This window comes from Vulpes vulpes, chromosome 3, assembly GCF_048418805.1.
Source record: "Vulpes vulpes isolate BD-2025 chromosome 3, VulVul3, whole genome shotgun sequence".
Classification (NCBI taxonomy): Eukaryota; Metazoa; Chordata; class Mammalia; order Carnivora; family Canidae; genus Vulpes; species Vulpes vulpes.
The window spans coordinates 90895831-90916067 of NC_132782.1; the positions used below are offsets into that span (position 1 = coordinate 90895831).

General features: G+C 49.9%; 1 protein-coding gene across 9 annotated transcripts in view; it reads left to right on the forward strand.

The window, feature by feature from the left end:
* The window catches only part of PRKAR1B (protein kinase cAMP-dependent type I regulatory subunit beta), a 126094-nt gene that overhangs the window by 17114 nt on the left and 88743 nt on the right, over positions 1–20237 (forward strand). The gene's annotated exons all lie outside the window — the stretch shown is intronic.

The window sequence follows — 20237 nt, forward strand, 5'->3', positions numbered from 1 at the left end:
GGGAGGGAGAGCAATGACGGGTGTGTCATGTGTGTTGTCTGTGAGTTTGGAGCTGAGGGGGAGGCTGGGGCCAAGGCTGGGGTCTGGGAGGGCTCACTTGTCGTACTAGCCTGAAGGCTGGGGTCCGGAAGAGGTAGGGTGACCAGTCACAGCAGGGGGATGAGATGGAGTACTTTCCGACCATTGAAAAGGAGGGACCTACATGGTGTCCTAGTGTTCTAAATCATGGTCACCATGGCTACCACATCTGCGTGCAGGAACTGCTGAGATGAGGCAGCTCGGACCAGGCTGCACCTTGGCAGTTCTGGAGGCTGCAAGCCCGTGCTCAGCCTGTTTCAGGCCCTTCCCCCAGTGGCTGGTGGTTTGCTGTCAGCCTTTGGTGTTCCTTGGCTCGGAGGATCTTGGTGCTGACCTCTGCCTTCACCCTCCCGTGGCCTCCTCCCTTCCCATGAGGCTGGGTCACATTGTGTGAAGACCTCATTGTAACTTAGTTACATCTGCAAAGACCCTGTGGCCAGGAAATTTGTAGTCTGAGGAGGTCCTGGGGTTAGGAACCCAAATCAGGGGCAGGTAGGGCAGCTTCACGTAGCCCTACTTGTGACGGCAATCCATTGGTAAGTGGGATAGCAGGTTACGAGACTTGGCGTGGGGAACAGCTCCATTCTGGAGAGAGGCAGCTGCACACGAGCACTCTGAAGCGGGCGGCAGGTGCTGATAGATGCAGCTGATGTGTACAGGCTTTGGGGGATGATTTTGCAATTCTCTGACATCGTGTGCATGCTTCTGTACGTGGGTGCGTTTTACTAGGGAGATTATTCCTAGTAAGAAACAGATCTGAGCCCCCCAGAATCTAACATCCCTAAGAGTGCCCTGAAAGTCCATGGGTGTCTTCTCTCCTGTGACGCTGACTTGCCCAGTGAGCTGCTGTGGAGTGCTTGTAATACAGGAGCAGGAAGGCTCTTTGGCTCAGGGTTGTGACGGAGCCCGGGGTCTTGGGCCCAGGTGCCTGCAGCCCAGGGAAGGGGCAGAGTCCCAGGCAGCATCCCCCCTACCCCTGGCCCCAAGGCCAGCCTGAGTAGACAGGAAGCCTGGGGAGGGAGACTTTTCTCAATGTGTGGGACAAGCAGGAAGCGTGTTGGTGGGGCCCTGATGAAGCCAGGGAGTATGTCTGTTATGGGCCGGCACAGACCAAGGTATTCCCTTGGCTGGCCAAGCGCAGCAGCCAACCCTCAGGCCTCGGAGAATGACTTCATTGCAGGCTTTTTGAGAGGATCATGGTTCCCAGGTGTAGACTTGAGGGGGAAAAATAGTCCTGATCCACCAGCAGAGCAAGGTCACCGGTCCCTGTAGGGATACACTTTAGATGCTGTAAGGAAAGTGCCTTTTGTAGAACACACCCATCACCCTTTCCCAATATACCTGATGTTTTCATTCATTTGGGGAATATAAATAATAGTGAAAAGGAATATAAGGGAAGGGAGAAGAAATGTGTGGGAAATATCAGGAAGGGAGACAGAACATAAAGACTCCTAACTCTGGGAAACGAACTAGGGGTGGTGGAAGGGGAGGAGGGTGGGAGGTGGAGGTGAATGGGTGACGGGCACTGAGGGGGGCACTTGACGGGATGAGCATTGGGTGTTATTCTGTATGTTGGTAAATTGAACACCAATACAAGATAAATTTATTATAAAAAAAATACCTGATGTAGGAAGGACATTAGGGTTGGAAGCCGAAAGCCAGGAAAGGATTCTTGAGACGTCTTTGGTGCAAGAAGGTGGTTTTATTCAAGCATGGGGATGAGACTTGAGAGCAGGAAGAGCTGCAGCAGGGGCGTGACCCTTTATAGTCTTTCACATTGAGAGGGGGTGAAGGAGAATGTGAGACTAAGGAATTTGGAAGCAAAGGTTTCCAGGACCGTGAGGGAGCTGGCTACTGTTGGGAAAGGTCATTTATTACTGTCTCATAAAACCCTAGTCGTGAGACCCTTCAGATGTACATCAGTCAGTCATGTGCTTGGGGGATGATCACCAACACGTATCTTGGGGTGAATTGGAGATAAAGGAAATTTATTTTTTTAAAATATTTTATTTATTTATTCATGAGAGACAGAGAGAGAGGCAGAGACACAGGCAGAGGGAGAAGCAGGCTCCATGCAGGGAGCCGACATGGGACTTGATCCCGGGTCTCCAGGATCACACCCTGGGCTGAAGGCGGCTCTAAACCGCGAGCCACCCAGGCTGCCCAAGATAAAGGAAATTTCTTTTTTTTTTTTTTTTTGATAAAGGAAATTTCTAAAGGAATTTTTATATGTGAAAGTAGGCTTACAAGGTCCTGGGGGTTGGGCTAGGACTGCCTGTTGCCCTCAGCAGAGCGTAAGCATCTGGGCAGCTGGGCCCCTAGAGGAGGGTCACTCTGCTGTTTCAAGGGTATGTCCATGTGCTACAGGTGGTAAGGACATTTCATGATTTCTCTTCTGCCTTTGCTTCCAGCATCATACCCACCCTGTGTTTCAATGAGGACCTCATTGCTTCACGGCACATACACATGTGTGGATGTGGGTGGCTGTGGCATAAGTACATTTTAATTTGTTTTTATTATTATTTTTTAAAGATTTTACTTATTTATTCATGAGAGATAGCGAGAGAGAAGCGGAGACATAGACAGAGGGAGAAGCAGGCTCCATGCAGGGAGCCCCAATGGGGGGCTCGATCCCAGGACCCTAGGATCATGACCTGAGCCAAAGGCAGACACTCAACCACTGAGCCACCCAGGTGCCCCCAAGTGTGCATTTTTAGTTTGACTTTTCTTCTTAGCATCGTTTTTATTGTGTAAAATCTATACAGCATAAAATTTACCATTTTGGCCATTTTAAAGTGTCTATTTCAGTGGCATCCTGTTCACCCCCATCTTTTGTCTTCTGTAATAGCATTTTTACAGTGTCTGTGGCCATAAAACCATGTGGATTCATAGTTTTTACTTTATTTGCATGGTTTTGTGTTTTGACGATTTTCAATTTTTTTTTTGTTTTGTTTTCTTCACAATACACCTTTATGCCAAAGAAATGATTTGAAGGAGGAAGAGTATGCAGGCAATCAGGGTCTGTGCTCTGGTGTCAGAGCGTGGCTTGTTTTTGTGGCTCCAGAGCTTTTTTGCCAGTTTACTCCCAAAGGATCAAATGAGTATATGGTTTCCCTAACGTGCATGAGTGGTGCTGTTTTCCTAAATCTTCACCAACATCGTTTTCTTTCATGGTTGTCCTTGTGTTGACTTGTGGTTATCGACACCCCTCCCTGAGCTGGGTGTTTCTTCCTTCCTGGTGGCCTGGTACTTTCCTTGGACACTGGCTCCATGGAGGTCACATAAGTCTCTGGGCTACCTCTTGGTCTTCAGTAAAAACTAAAGTTACATTGTGTTTCACTTCTGGAACGAGTAGACACATCCAAGAAGGGAGAACTGGGGCCAGCTCTCTTGTGAGGCTTTGGTGGGAGGATGCTGCATCCCACTCGGATAACCATTCCTGAGGGCTATGGGTGGATGCTGGGCCGTGGGATGAGTCTGGTCACTCTGTTTTGAAGTTCAGCATGTGTTTCCTGGTGGCCAGTGCTGTGGACAGCGTTCTGGCAGCAGACGAGGCCCATATTGGATGGACTGCTTTATTGAAACCCTGGGGGTCTTGGAGGGGTGAAGCTGGATGAAATTACACCACCTGCTCCCCAGCACTTAGAGGAACTGGGCCTTTGGGGCTCCCAGGGGACTGCTAAGCTGCCCAGGCCTACTGTTCAGAGTTCAGTCCCTGGATGGAGGGTCACTGGTGTCTGTGCCCAGGGATGAAAGCAACCATGAGAGTACACGTAACATAAGTTGTGGCCCTGCCTTGGGGTGGTGGACAGGACAGCTTCACAGAGGAGGAGGGCTCCACTGGGTTTGCATGCCGGCTGGCAGGTAGGGGTATGAGCCCATCGTGCGGGCCCGGGGCCGTCAGATGGCTGGGGCCACAGAGATCAGTTGGAGCATGTGGGGTCATGGAAGGGGAGACGGGGAAGCAGAGCCCCTCCTGGAGGTGGCAGGGCAAATGGCACCTGGTGTTCCTGGCTGGAGTCCTGGTGGCTGTGGGAGCCACAGAGGATTCGATGCATCAATGATGCAGGCCCAGTCCCTCTAGCTGAGGTTGGAGGACTGGCCAATTATTCTGCACAGTGGGTGACACAGGGGGGAGGTTGTATGTGTGAGGGGCAGCAGGAATTCTGGGAAATCTCTATACATTCCTATTTATGTTTGCTCGGAAGCTAAAACTGCTTTTAAAAAATAAAGTCTTGGAACACCTGAGGGGCTTCTTCAGTGAAGCGTCTGCCTTTGGCTCAGGTCATGATCCTGGGGTCCTGGAATTGAGTCCCGTGTTGGGCTCCCTGCTCTGCAGGGAGTCTGCTTCTCCCTCTGTCCCTGCCCGTGCTTGTGCTGTGTATGTTCTCTCTCCCTCCCTCTCTCTCTTTCTCTCTCAAATAAATAAATAAAATCTTAAAAAAAAAAAAGTCCCTGGGGTACCTGGCTGGCCCTGTTGGAATAGCATGCAACTCTTGATCTCAGGGTTGTGAGTTCAAGCCCCACTTGGGTGGAGAGATGACTTCAAAAAAAAAGAGAAAAGTTAAAAAAATCTTTAAAAAATAAAGTCTCTAAATTAAAAATAAAGGAAAGAAAGTGGGTGCCCCCAGTCTTGGCTCTAATGATTTTTCCCTAGTCTGTGGAGATGTCTGCTCATGGAAGTAGCAGCAGGGAGCAGGCTGGGCGGGACCAGAGACATTCAGAAAGTGAACTAAGTGAATTTGGGGCCAGTCAGAGGGAATCCCTGTGGGAATCCCCATGTGGGTAAGAGGTGGGGGGAGGCCGAGGCTGGTGGGACAGTGGTTGCAAGCATAGTGGGTAGCTCAGACCTGGGGGTGGGCAGTGGTCCCCCAGGCTCAAAGGGGCTTCTGGAGAGCAGCAAGGTTTACAGAGACCAGTGGAAGAGTGTACAGTGACGAACCCCAGGAAGGCCAGGTCTGGCCTCGAGGAGTGGGCTCCAGAGAAGCAGATGTGGGTAGGTTGCTAGAAGGATGGAGAGTGGTCCACCATTCAAAATCCAAATCCAGCAGTCTGGGAGTCCTGGTAAGAATGTGACACGTACGTATGGTAAACAGTCCAAGGGTGTGAAGCACCCCACCACACCTCCCTCCCAGAGCCCTCATCCTTGTCCAGTGGTTCTCAGGAGCATTTTATGCATTTTGGCAGGGTGGGCGTGGCTTCTGGGCTGGGCTGCACCTGGGCATGCAGCTGCGACTGGCCTTTGACGTGGGACCATTCAAGAGGATGCTAAAGGTGGCCTGGAGAGACCCTTGCGCCCCTTACCTGTTAAAGTTCTTCTCTGACTGTAAATACCTGAGAACTTGTGCTATGTGGTGTGCCACTGCGTGAGTTCTGCATCCAGCTGTGTACCTGCCACCCTTCCCCAGGCTCACATCTGTCCTGTCCTTGCTGGTCAGACCACAGCCCTGGCAACGATGGAAGGGTCTGAGCTCTGCCTTTTCCAGAATGTGCCATCAGTGGGGTCCTACAGTGTGTAGGCATTTGAGTCTGACTTCTGTCACTTCACTGAGTGCATCTGAGACTTGTCATAGTTTTGTGAGCCTCACAAGTTTTGTTTTGCAGAACCGCGCTCCAGGGAGTGCACAGATGGCAGTCTTTTGCCCAATTGAGAGACATCTGGATCACTTCCAGTTTTAAGCAGTGACCATGCTGAGCAGTAGGCATTTGTTTTAAAGATTTCTTTATGAATGTGGATTTTTATTTAACTTGAGAAAATGTTTGAGTCATATGGTAAGTGCATGTTTGGCTTTATAAGAAACTGCCAAACTGCACTGTGTTGCACTCCCAGCAGCTATGGTTCTTGGCCCTTGTCAGCACTTGATACTGTCAGTTTTCAAACATTTTAGCCATTCTAAAGGGTCTGTGGTGGCCCTTTAGCTGGCTTTCTTTCCCATTTCTTAATGACTGATGACGCTCAACATCTTTTCATGCACTTACTTGCCGTCAGCCTGTCCCTTCAGTGAAGCACCTAGTCATATCTCCTATCTGTGTTTCTTATTTACTCTTGGGCTCAGAAATTCTCTATATGTTCACCTCTTCCCCTTATATATGGTGTCAGGTCCCTGCTTTGCACATACCTTCTCCTGGTCCATCTGAGGACTATCTTGTTGTTTGCTCACCAGTGTCTTTCACAGAGCCAGAGTTTCTGCTTTTGAAGTCAAGTTTATCAGTGTCTATATTTCATAAGGAATTGTGTTTTTGTGTTTAAATTTGCATATAAGAGCTCTGCACTGGACATGAGGCCTGTACGTGTCTGGGGGTGCCTCACCATCTTCATGGGAAATATTGACATCAGGTCCTGCGAGTCTTCCTGTGTTCTTTCTCAAAATTGTCTTGTCTACTCCAGTTCCTTTCTGGGTGTATTTTAGAGTGATCTCACTGACATAGACCAAAAAAATCCTCTTGAGATGTTGAATGGCCTTACACTGATACATCAATCAGTTTGAGGAGAATAGAGAACCTCGAATCTTCCGGTTTGTGAACTGCAGAGCAACTCTTCATTAACCCAGTGTCTGATTTCTCCTGCTGTGAAGGAAAGATGCTTATTTTCAGGGGCTCCTGGGTGGCTCAGTTGGTGAAGCATCTGTCTTTGGCTCAGGTTGTGGTTTCAAGGGTCTCAGAGTCCTGGGATAGAGCCCTGCATCGGGCTCTACTGTCAGCGGGGAGTCTGCTTCTCTCTTCCTCTGCCCCTCTTCATGCATGCTCACTTGCTGTCTCTCAAATAAATAAAATCTTTAAAAAACCCAGAAAGACTTATTTCCAGTATAAAGGTTCTTTATGTGTTTTGGTAGATTTGCTATTTCATTTTTTATTGTATTTTAAGTGGGGCTCCTTATAAGTGGTACTCCTTGTGGCTTTACTTTTGGTTTTAAAGATTTTTGTATTTGAGAGACAGAGCATGTGTGGGAGTGGGGGGCGGGCAGAGGGAGAATCTCACTCAAGCAGACTGCATGCTGAACATGGGGCTCCACACAGGACTCCATCCTGCGCCCTAGAGATCCCGACCCTGGGATCACTATCTGAGCCCAAATCAAGAGTCAGTCACTTAACCACCTGCATCGCCCAGGCACCCCAAGAGGCTTTACTTTTTCAGAGTGGTTTTAGGTTCACAGGAAAATTGAGCAGGAAGTACGGAGTTCCCACATCCCCTCCCTGGACATGGTTGTCCTGTTAGTAACCCTGCAGCAGCTGATGCTGGCCACACCTAGTGAGAGACACCATTGTCAGAGTCGTTCCTCGTGCCCTGCAATTCTGTGTTTTTTTTTTTTAAAAAGATTTTATTTATTTATTCATGAGAGACACATACACACACAGAGAGAGGCAGAGACACAGGCAGAGGGAGAAGCAGGCTCCGTGCAGGGAGCCCGACGTGGGACTCGATTCCGGGTCCTCCAGGTTCAGGCCCTGGGCTGAAGGTGGCGCTAAACCGATGAGCCACCTGGGCTGCCCAATTCTGTGGGTTTTGACAAAAACATACCCTCACATGTCTGTCGTTCAGGCATCATGTCAATCTGTGCTGCTGCTCTAAAAATCCCTTGTGTTCCATGTACCCCTCTGGCTCTCCCTTTCAACCCCTGAGCTTTCCTCGTCCCCAGTGGTGCCCTTTTCAGAATTTTCCATGGCTGGAATCCCACAGTATGGAGACTTCGCAGATAGGCTTCTGTCACTTAGGAACATGTGTGTCCTCCTGCCAGGATCCGCACCACCCACTCACCACACTGGCTTCTCCTTCTGGCTGCCTCAAACGCTCTTGCTCTCCTGCCCGCAGTCCTCCACTCTTGTCTCTTGGCGTGGGGCTGGCCCAGACCGTGCTGAGAGGCTCCTGCTCTCTGGGCCCTGGTCCTCCACTCTTGTCTGCCAGCGTGAGGCTGGCTTGGCCCGCACTGTGCCTAGGGACACTCTGGGAATGCTCGCTTCCCTTAGGACATCTCTGGCTCCTCTTCAGGCAGAGATGACCACACACTTCCAGAATAGGGGTTTCTTAATTTTCTTACATTTGTTTTTATTTCCAGAATTATTTTATAACTAACACCAATAAGAGAAAATAACATTTACAAAGAAATTCACTGCCAGGAGAACTCTAGATGAACTGATCTTCACCTTTCTTCATACATGTTTGTGTATATCACACTTCTCATGCGCTTGTGAGTTAAATGTGAACTCAGTTTTGCCTGCCGAGCATCACATGAAGCATCACATGGCCACGTGGAAGATGAATCTGCAGACTGGGGATGGGAGGTCAGCTATTCCTCCTGTGTCCAGGCTTTCTTGGGGACAGCGCAGCCATGTGGACCCATGCAGACCCAGTCTTTGTGAGAAGAACCGCAAGCCCAAGGCCGTGGAAGGGCCGCTGCTAATGCATCTGGTGGAACCTAACACAGTGCAGCTGGGCAAAGCAAATGAAAAAAGGTTTAAAGCTTTCAGAAATTGCCCAACAATAAAAAGAGTGGTTGATTCTCCAGAACTTGGGGAAATTAAGAAAGAGAAACAGATGTATTGTTGTCAGGTCTGTTGAGGGCGTCTTGCAGCTCCTAACATTTCCTCGGAGGTGTGTCTTCCTGAGCTGCTTTAGCTCTTCCTCCCATGCACATCATAGAGCCTATAACCTAGGTTATAGGCTCTATGACGATAGCTGCCTCTTTCAGAGAAGTTTGAGGTTTCCAGACGGATGGAGCAGGACCTACAGAGCTCTGCCTGCCCGTCGCCCCCCACCTGCCCCTGGACCTCCATCCTGCCTTCTAATGCACCTGCAGCAGATGAACAGCGCCACACGCTGGCTGTTTCAATGGAAGTCCGCTGCTGGCCGTCTGCAGGTTCTCTGGGTTTGGACACTTTTGTAACGACACGTGTCTGGTTATGATATTATACAAAAGAGTTTCACTGCCTGAAAAATCCACCATGTGCCACCCCATCACCCCTCCTCCAATCCCTAGCACCCACCCACCCATATGTCCCCATCCCCATGGTTCTGTCTTTTCTGGAATGTCCTATGGCTGGAACCTCACTGCGTGGAGCCAGCACAGACAACTTTCTGTCACATAGGAACACGTGTATCAAGTTCCTCCTTGTCTTCCGTGGCTTCAGAGCTCACCTGTTTTTAGCACTTGAGTAATAGTCCACTGTCTGGACTGACCACAGTGTGGACACCCAGCACCTACTCATGTGCATCCTGGTCGCTTCCCAGTTTGGGCAGCTGTGGATAAAGCTGCCGTAAACATCCGTGTGCATGTTTTATGTGGACCCGAGTTTTCATCTCCTGGGGGTCCATTTGGGGAGCGCATCTGCTGGATCTCACGGCAGGAGCATGGCTGGTTCTGTAAGAAGCCACAAGCCTCTTCCGAGGTGGCCGTGCCATTCTGCGTTCCTAGCAACCACGGGAGAGGGTCCCCGCTGCTCTGTCTCCCACCAGCATCTGGCGGTGCCCGTGTTCTGGCCTGTGGCCCTTCTAATGCAGGTGCAGGCCTTCTAATGGCCTCCTCGCTGTCTTCCTCCGCGTTTCCCTGAGGCCACATGATGTGGAGCATCTTCCCATGTGCATGTTTGCTGTGTGCACATGCTTTCTGTTGGGATCTGTTCAGGTCTTTTGCCTGTTTTTCTGGTTGGGTTGTCTGTTTCCCTGTTGAGTTTAAGAGATTTTTTTTTGTACATTTTGGACACAAGTCCTTTATTGGATTTGTGTTTTGTGAATATTTTCTCCTAGTCTGTGGCTTGTGTTTCATGCTCTAACTATATGAGATTCGACTTTGGCTTTTGGTTTTTTTTTAAACCAAACTTTATATGATCATTTATGTGACCACTAAATGTTATTGAAAAAATGATTCCATGGTGCAGGGTATTCTGTTATACAGATGTTTCTAAATAGACTTAAGCAATTTCTTGTTGCTAGTTGGATTAAAAATATTTTTAAACAGCACAAAGAACATTCTAGTACCGATATCTCTTTGACACCTCTCTTTGCTTCCCTAGGATATATTTTAAGAAATAGAATTAGGCATCTCAGACATAACACTGATCTGTGATGCTGGCTATTTTCCAGAAAGGGTTTATTTATTCACGCATTTATCCCGTAGATACTTATTGAATGCTTGCCACGTGTGGTTCTAGGGACTGGGTCATGATGACAAGCACATTGGGAAGCAGGGTGTTCCCGGTGTGTGCCCTGCTGGGTGTGTCCATGTCCCTATGCCCAGCTGCACGAGGCGGCGGGACCATGGCTCTCCAGGCCCTGGTCTGCTCCGTGTTCATTCTGGGTCTTGTCAGGGTGTGATCAGGCCATGTAGCAGGGAGATCCAGGAAAGGTGTAAATCAGGACTTCACAATCAAGTACATGTGGGACAGGTTATTTAAAAGGATCCCCAGATGATTTTAAATCTTTTTCTGACTCAAAAACTGTATTCTTTGACTATAATCTGATAAAGTTACTTTATTATCATTAATAAAGAGATAACCAGAAAAAAAGGAGGAAGCCAGCCTCCTCATATGTTTGGAAACCAATAATGAGCTTCTGCATAACTTATTGAAGAGGACTGTTACAGTAAAACATTATGAAATCTCTAGAACTGAGTGACAAAGCATCTCGTATCAAAACTTATGATTGCAGCAGAATCGGTCCTTAGAGGGAAAATTATCACTTTGCTAGAAAGACCAGAAATTCCTGAGTGTCTGTCTCCCGACGGTGCTAGAGCTCATCGTCACAGCTCAGGAAGCCACAGGAATCGACTGCCCCACAGCTCGGAGCCCAGGAGCTGAGGTAAGGGCTTCAGTGAGACATGTCTTTTTGCGGGCTCTGCTGTGGCCTCCGTCCTGGCTTTCAGGTCACTGCCAGCTCTACACTCATGCACACATCACCTAGCCTCTGCCTCTGTCTTCAGGGTGAGAGCTGCCCTGAGGCTGTGCGTCCAGGAAGACCTCATTTAACCTGTGTCTGCAAAGGCCCCATTTCCAAATAGATCTGCCCCCTGAACTTTGGAGGGAGCCCATTGAACCGCTGTGTGTAGCCTGAGAAGTCAGAAACCAGTGACAGAGCCAAACAAAGTAAATGCATGCAGAGAATAGTAAAGATTGGGCAGAAGTTAATGAAACAAGAGGAAGAGATGGTAGCAGATGATAAGAGCAGAGGTGACTCTGAAGATGAATAACGTAGGCATCTGGGAAGGCAGCCATGTGAAGAAGAGTTGGTGCAAACTGGAATCTTTTCTGAGCAAGACACCTGGGGAGGTGGAGGCTAAGCTCTCCTCCAGGAAGCCCTCTTTGACTACCCCCCTGCCACACCCCACGCTGTGCTTGCACAGCCCTGTACCTTGTCCTTTGCAGTTCATGCTGTTATCATGCTCTGTCTTCACCTGTCTTTCCTGTTAGATCGAAATCTTCATGACAAAAGTTTGCCTTTTCTACGTAACACTCTCTGTATGAAGCCTGGTATATAGAGGTGCTCAATAAATGATCGAAACTGCACGTTTCTCTCCTCACCCAGCCACTGAAGGTTGAGCATCCCTGGACATGTCTCTTGTCCTCTCGTGGCCTCCGTTTCCATGCCTCATTGGCAGGGATGACTGGCCCTGGGCCTGACTTCTGCTCTGAGAGGCTGCAGCCCCAAGAGGGGGTTGCCCTGGGGACTGGCACCATCAACCCCTGCCCTGAACATCATGGATCTCCAAATACCACAGCACCCACTTGGTTGGAGGACACAGGTTATTGAGGGCCAGCCTCCCCTTGGGGGAGGCCCAGAAACACTGACTGTGTGCAGCCACAGGAAGTCCAGGCAATAGCCTCTCCTCCTCTGTGGTGTTCAGGGCCTGGTGAGGGGTCAGGCTGGCATGGCTAACTGCCCAAGAGCCCTCCTACAGGGCGAGATGGGGAGTGGGACGTGGAGGGGGGTTTCCACCTATCCTGGGTGTCAGGCATATGGGTGTATCTCAGGAACAGAAACTCAGGTCCAGAAATTCTCCCTCCACTGCACCCCTCCCTGGCTGAGAATCTTCCCTCTCAGGCCGCAAGCCTGCATTTCACCCCTCATGCCAGAGAAACATGGTCAGAAGAAGACTATGACCGTCATTCACAGTCCAGGGAGTACTTGGACCCAGGGGCAGGACGAGGACAGTCCCTGGAGCTGTGTTTGGCATTCCTGGGGCAGATTCTGGCTGCGGAGATTTCTGGAAGTGCCGTTCCCACACTGTTGTTGTGAAGACTCTTCTGACCCTGTGCCCTTGACCATCCTGCTGCCCCAGACAGCTCATCAGCGTGAGAACAGGAGACAGGAAGGGGGCTCCGGAAAATTAGAGGTTTTCCTGGAATCTAGAGGGAATCGTTTCCCCGTTTCCGCCCGATGCCTCCCCCAAGTGGCCTTGTGTTTTGAAGCCCTGGGATCCGGCCCTGTTAGGTCTTTGCTGCCAAGTGTGGAACATGGCCCCTGGCGGGATAGTGATGCCCATGGTCCCAGGAAAGCATGGCCCCCAGTGCGCTTCCCTCAGGAGGGTGGCTTCTGGCCAGTCTCGTGTGCACCAGTTTTTGTGCGGGGCTACCGCCAGATGGCTCTCCAAGCAACTCAGCTGTGACACGGCCCCAGCTGTGGCCCCAGCTGTGGCCCCAGCTGTGGCCCCAGCTGTGACATGGCTACCTTGCAGACCTTGGTTCTTCCGGTTCTTCTGCTCTGTCCCCTCACTGGAGCATCCTAGAACCCCATCCTTCCCACTGGAAACCCTCTCGCCACACCCGAGCCTCCCAAGGGGCCACGGAGATGGCACCCCCAACACCTGGGCTCCAAAGGGTGTGCCGCTGGCCTGCTGGCCACTGAGCCCTGTGGTCATGACAGCCTCTGTAATTTGGGGGCATGGGGTTCAAACCCGCTCCCGACTCAGGTCATTTATCTTTCTCGCCAGCGTCTGTGGCACTGTGTCTTATGAGTGTGTTAGTGGGCTCTGACGGCACATCGCATGGCTGCAGCATGGTATGAACTCTAGGACTTGTGAATAGAGGAGGAGGGAGGTGATGGGAAGGCTTCTTGCTGGAGGTGGCCTTGAAGCGCGGGTAGGAGTTCACCGAGGATGGCCCTAGGGGTGGGCGGTAAGGTGGGGAAAGCCATGTCCCTCTTTCTGCTCTCCCCGTGGTGTGCTGTCTGGCACCAGGTTGCCATCATGGCCTCTGGGCGGTGTCTATGTGGGACCCCTTGGGGGGGCTGAGCATCCACATGGGAGTTGTGTGTCTGCCTAGCCCAAAGCCTGGGTTCTGTGAGAGCCATACCCCTATCCATGCGTCCCATTGTTTTCTCAAAGCCAGTGTGTCCAAATCCCAGCGCACATCAATCACGTGAAAAACAGTTCAAACATGGGGAAATGGCAAAGATGTGGGGTGGCTGGAATGCTCGGCAGGCGCTGCTGGTGGGACACGGTTCGGCAGTTCCAGAGCAGTTAGCTGTGGGCTCCAGTGTGACCCAGCAATGCCACTAATGGTTGTAGTCCTGAGAACAGGAGATGGGTGCTGGAGCTTTCACCTGCATGCCTGACACACACAGCAGCCCTGGGGTGGGGGGCATCCAGTGTCTGTTAGCTGGTGGGCAGCCCAGCCACATGGAGGAATGGGGTGCTGATACCCACCACCATGCAGCTGACCTGGACAGCGCTATGCGCAGGCCAGAAGGCAGACACCAGTGGCCACGTGGCCTATGATTCTGCTCATGTAAAGGTGTCCCAAATGGGCGAACCACAGAGACAGAGTAGGTGGTGGGTGCAGGGCTGAGAGGGACAGGGTCTTCCTCTGGGGGTGAAAATGTCTTAGAATAGATATGAGTGGTGGTTGTGTGACTTTGCAGATGTACCATGGAATTGTTAACTGTATGTTGCTGGCTTTACTTTTGCTAAAATGACTGCCCTTGTTGCTTGGACCAGTTTCTCGTGGCTTCATTTTTGCAGAGAGGGCAGGCATGGCACTCCTGGCAGGTAGAGGTCCTGCCCACACCTCAGATCTCCATGGCACCTGCCATCTGGGCGGCCCTGGCATCTGCTGGTCCCTCTCCTAGGTAGCCAGGGAGGCTCCACATTGCTGGACACAGACTGCACTGCCATGTGGGCTTTACCCTCCTCACCACCCACAAGTCTCGGGTTTGAGATAAGCTGACATGTACACCTGGTATTGTTCTTATTTTTAATAATTTCTAAAAGTGAAGGCCCAGAGTCTGTCCCTCAGGATACAGCTGGCGTTTATAGTTAGGATTCGAGGCTTACATGGGAACAATCATTGACACGTGGGATGATTTACTTACACGTGGGTCTCTCAGCAGCAGGTTCCTACCATCCTGTAAAATCCAAAATGTGTTTCCCATGGGCCAACGTAGGAATCTCTCTCCCACTGACTCCCGACGGGAAGGAACATGACAGGTGATTCTTGGTGTCAGGAGGTGCTGCTGCCATTCTCAGAGATTATCAGAGGGCCATTGTCATGGCAACAGGGAGGTGTTTCCGTGGCCAGGGCTTCGGGAGCCCCGGGGTGGTTCTCTGGATACTTGCCTCCCACCATCCAGGGTGCTTGGCAAGACTGCATATGGGTGGGAGAGCTGGTGGTGAAGCTGGCCCAGCTGGTAACGCCCTGAGTGCGCCTCATCTGACTTTCCTGGATAGGGTGGTGGTGGCAGGAGATGGGGCCTCTGGGCAGCATTGGCGGAGCGATGGCTTCCCTGCCTATCCTGCTGGCAAAGCAGAGACTCACATTGCCTGCTCTGCGGCCAGGAATGTCTGCTGTGATGGTGCCTGCCTCTGCCTCGCTCAGTTTTGCCCCAGGTTTCTTGTCATTTCACGGCTGAACCCTATTGGATGCCCTAAGTGAGGTCGGTCAGGGATGGGGAGGTGGGTCCTGTGGGTGCTGTGCTGTTCTCCACCGTGGGCATCACATCTCTGTGCACGGGGCCATCATGTCTGGGATTTGTCATTTATTTAGGCCTTTTGAGTGGTATTTGTAATGGTGACACAGATTGTTCCTCCAGATTGACTTGCGTGGCACTAGCACAGAGGTACCAGGTGGGGAGAGTTGTGGAGATTTTCTCCGCTGGCTCTTCCACCTGTAGTCTTGCCTCACCCTCTTGCTGGTTACAGAGCCCAGATGGTATACAAATAGGAAAACAAAGGAAATGTTTGCACATCTGCATTCTGGGTTACTCTGGTTTTCAAAGTTACAATTATTTCTTTAACTTGAAAAGAAGGTATTCATTCATTTAATAAGTATCTGTGGTGCATGGACCATGGGTAGGTCGCTGCTGGAGATGTAGCAGTGAGAGAAGTTATATTTTGGGAGGGAAGCAGTCCTTAACTGGACAGATCAGCACACTGTGTAGGTTCTGGGCGAGCCAGGACCACAGGCAGCTGAGGAGGCACGAGGGGAGGAGCTTTTGGGGGTGGGGGTGGGGGGCGCACCCTGAGATGTGGGGAAGCACTTTCTGGGTTGGGAGGAGCAGGTGCACTCAGGAGCCTGTGCGGTGTGAGAAGCCAGTGCTGGGAGGGCACGATGCAGGCAGGCTGTGCCCTTGGCACCCACAAGGGAACGCTTGCCATGTCCAAGGCTGGAAGCCGTTGGGTGCTCTGCACGTGTCTGACGATTTACATGGCCGACACCGTGCCTGCGCTATTTTTAGTTCCTGAGTTGTTTCCCTTCTGAAATTCTAAATTTTAAAGGACACATTAACTTCTTGATTTATAATTTCACTTACCATAAGCTGTGTCGTCTGCTTCCCCACTTTCTAAGAGGAAGACGTGCCCACCTGCTAGCTTCCCCTCCCAAATTTTGCTACCCATTTCTCATCTGAACTTTTCTTTCCTTTTTTAAAAAAAGTGTATAATTATTTGAGAGAGTGCATGTGCGAGTTGGGGGAGGGACAAGAGGTGGGGGAGGCAAGCAGACTTCCCACTGAGCGAGGGGCCCAATGGGGGCTAGACCATGTACGCTGAGACCATGACCTGAGCTGAAATCAAGAGCCAGACACTGGTGGAGCCACTCATCTGAACTATTCATTTTGTGTTCTTTGTATCAATGCCATCTAGATTTTAAAAAAATTTTTGTCTATGGGTCTATTCTAAAAACCGAAAACTAATATATTTGAAAAATGCCTTTGTTAGCCCCACAAGTGTGAATGGCAGGCGCTCTGGGCATGCAGCTGTTGAAACTCCGTCTGTCCAGGAACGCAGGCCCAGCTCCGCAGATGTCAATATCAGGGCCCTGCAGAGCCCACCCTGTAGCGCTGGTGGCTGCTCCTTGGTGTCAACAGGCTTTGGGATGCCTTTGTCCCTGGACACTTGGAAATATCTTTCTTCCCCCTTTTGAGATATTTCCATGATTTGTGTCCCTATTGTCACGTGTTCCCTTTGTCACATATGTCGTGTTACCTTTATTTTTTTAAAGATTTTATTATTTATTCATGAGAGACACAGAGAGAGAGAGAGAGGCAGAGACACAGGCAGAGGGAGAAGCAGGCTCCATGCAGGGAGCCCGACGTGGGACTCGATCCCAGGTCCCCAGGATCACGCCCTGGACCGAAGGTGGTGCTAAACCGCTGAGCCACCTGAGCTGCCCTGTAGTGTTACCTTTAAAAAGTAATTCATACTTCTTATGTAGAAGTTGTATTTTCATCAAGTATAAACCACATGAATTTAACTTGAGCGGCCTCCTTTCTAAGGGAGACTTCCATGTCCTGGACTCCTTGCTCATGTTTTGTGAATGGAGTATGCGTCCAAGTCTCTCCAGGGCCGTGTTCTCTCCCAGGGGTTCTCTGTTTTACCTGTTCTCTACGTTCCTCCAGTTTGTGTAGAAGGGTTAGTCCCTAAGAAATAGGGAGAATCAGAGGAGTTTCAGCATTGACTGCTGTTTGATCATATGAAGGATGATAATGGATATTGTGGTTGTTTTTAAAGATCATATTTTAGGAGATACATACTATTTATTCATTTTTAAAAGATTTTATTTATTTATTCATGAGAGACACATAGAGAGAGGCAGAGACACAGGCAGAGGGAGAAGCAGGCTCCCTGTGGGGAGTCTGATGTGGGACTTGATCCCAGGACCCCAGGATCACTACCTAAGCAGAAGGCAGACGCTCAACCACTGAGCCACCCAGGTGTTCCTATACTGGAGTATTTATTTTTTATTTTTTATTCTTTTAAAGATTTATTTATTTATTTATTTATTTATTTATTTATTTATTTATGAGAGAGACAGAGAGAGAGAGAGAGAGAGAGAGAGAGAGAGAGAGAGAGGCAGAGCCACAGGAGGAGGGAGAAGCAGGCTCCATGCTGGGAGCCCGACATGGGACTCGATCCCGGGACTCCACGATTGCGTCCTGGACCAAAGGCAGGCGCCAAACTGCTGAGTCACCCAGGGATCCCCTATACTGGAGTATTTGAATGAAATTATGTACTATCCGAGATTTGCTTCAACCTCCTCTGTGTGTGTGTGTATTGTATTCATATATGTATTATGTATGTGTAGTGTATGTAGGTGTGTGTGCATATACATTGTGTGTATGTATCTCTGTATTGTGTGTATGGTTGTGTATGTGCTATTATATGTGTGCATATTGTATATATTATATATGGGGATGTATGTATTTTATCTGTGTTATATGTGTATTGTGTATGTACATGCATTATATGTGTGTACTATATAGATGTACATATTATATGTGTGTATGTATGCACATGTGTGGGTGTGTATGGTATATGCATATGTGTTATATACATGTGTGCAGGTGTTTGTTGGGTATATGTTACATATGCACGCGTACATGTGTGTATTGTGGATGCATTACATAAGTATTTTATATATATGCATGTTGTGTATGTGTATATATATGGGCATGTACAGTATACATGCTTGTGTTATATACATGTGTTAGGTATGTGTGCATACATGCATATATTATATATGTGTTATATAAGTGTGTTTTATATATGTATGTGTGTTATAGATGTGTATATATTATATGTATGTGTGTGTGTAAAGTGGGTGGAGGGGGGATGAAATCGTTGTGCCCTATTTTGATAGTTGTGGAATATGCGTGATGGGCCTTCTGGCAATTTGCTATATCTTTCTTCTACTTCTGTATAGAAGTTTGCAGGTTTCCACATTAGAGGGTTAGAAGGGGCTGTGGTAGGAAGCCCACCTGTGTGCACCCTCCTGGGTAGGTGCCAGGCCCGAGTGTCTGGCTCCAGGATGACTCAGTGGTCCCCCTTGGATCCGGAGGCCACCGCACACTCTTGGTGTGGCTTGCTCTGCCTGAGTGACTTGCTGTCCATTTTCCAGAGACTCAATGGACCCTCTTGAGGCTTTGGCCCCATTGTCTTCATTGTGTGGATTTACATCCACTTGGGTTTTTATTTTACCATTATTTAGTGGAGGGAGGAGACAAATGCATGCCATCCATCTGCCATCTTTTCTTTTGGAAGTTCCGTAAAGATGTTTTTAAACAGCTGCATGAAATTGCATTAAACAAAGGAGGCACAGAGAGGTGAAGTTATTTACTCAGGGTTACACAGTGCACTCAGCAAGGGGCATTCCCAGTGTGGTGTCCTCCCCACTGGGCATATGTGTCTCCCAGATGCTCCAAACTGCTGGTGCTCTGCCGGTTTATCTTTTTTTCTCTCTCTTTCCCCTCTTCCCCGTCTTACCTGCTCTCCCCAGAGGGGCAGGATTGCACTTGCCGGGGAGCCTGTGCTTCTGCATCTCCTTCTCTGAGTTCAGGCTGCAGGTGATGCACCTGTGAGCCTCCAGGCGCAGGGGGAATCCCTCGTGTGGAGCCTGGCTTGGAGGCCGTGGGAGACCCACAGGGCTGCTAACGGCCTTAAATTCACCAAAAGAAGCCTTGTGTGTAACTGTAGAGGAGGTAGTGGTGCAGCCGAGTGGCCATTGACATGGTTTTAGACCAAGGCAGCAGCCAGTCTGGAGCATGTTCTGCAGGCCACACTGCTGGCCTGTTCCTGCTTGGGGTGCAAGGGCCGCTTTACATGCCACAGAACTGACACAGGTCACGTGGAAGTTTTGGTTAGCTTTGTCTTCTTTGATTGTTTTTAAATGGAAGAAATGTATTTTTAAGAGGAAAAAGAAGAATGTCAACACCAGTGCCTGGGATGTGACTGGCTGCCTGCCCTTGAATGAGTGAACTACATTCATTGGTTTTTGGCGGGGGGATCCAATGATTTCTTGATTTTCGTTTTCCTGTAGGTTCTGTGTGGGGATGTCCCACCTCCCATTTGAACCTCACAGTCCCCTCTGGGGTCTTTTAAAGTATCTTCTTCAGAAAGTACTTGGGGGAAGAATTGCCTCCAGAAGTAATTTACACAATAGTATGAATTAGGATATAGCTTCACACTTCTCTTGGGGTTCACAGGCACTTGGGAAGCTTGAACTAAGTGTTGCTGGTGGAGCAGGAAGGGGTGCTTTGGAAGGTGGGGCAGAGAGAATCCTGGGAGGAGCTGTGGGTGGGCCTCTGTTTCCTCACTTCACATTTTTTTCCAGGTGACTGCCAGGTGTGGGTGTTTGGGGAAGGTGGTCCTCTCAGATGAGGGGGACAGAGGCCTTGCCCTAGGCATGCGGGAAGACAGATAAAGGTCTGTTTGCCAAGGACCCCCCCGCCCCCCGCCACCCTGTGCTGCTTCCTGTGGTGGCCTAGCTGGTCATGAGGTTGCTGTTGCAATGTGGGGATGTGGCAGCTGGGGGTCAGTTGTGGGGGGCCCTGCTTGTCAGGGCACAGTGCGTGTTCCTTCTAGCTTTTAGAATCTTGTGCCCTCTGCACGCACACAGTTATTAAAGCAATTAAATAACGAAGAGAAGGAAGACAGCAACAGAGGTTTGCTTTCTGTTTATGTATCCACCTACCATTTCCTGCATGTCTACTCTGAGGGACATGGGGGGATGCGGGTGAGTGGAGCAGATGCCCTCGTGGGGTGAGTACCTGGGGGGACCTCAGACCTCAGACCTGCGTGCACCTATAGGACACGCAGTGTCACTCGTGGTGAGGGTGGGCAGAGACCTTCTGCGCCTGCTCTCTGTGTCCCATGGGGCTAGGTGAGTGAGGGGAGGTGGAGTTGGAGGTGCCTTTGAGTGGGGGTCTCCGCCAGGCCTGCAGGAGGGGGGTCGGGCAG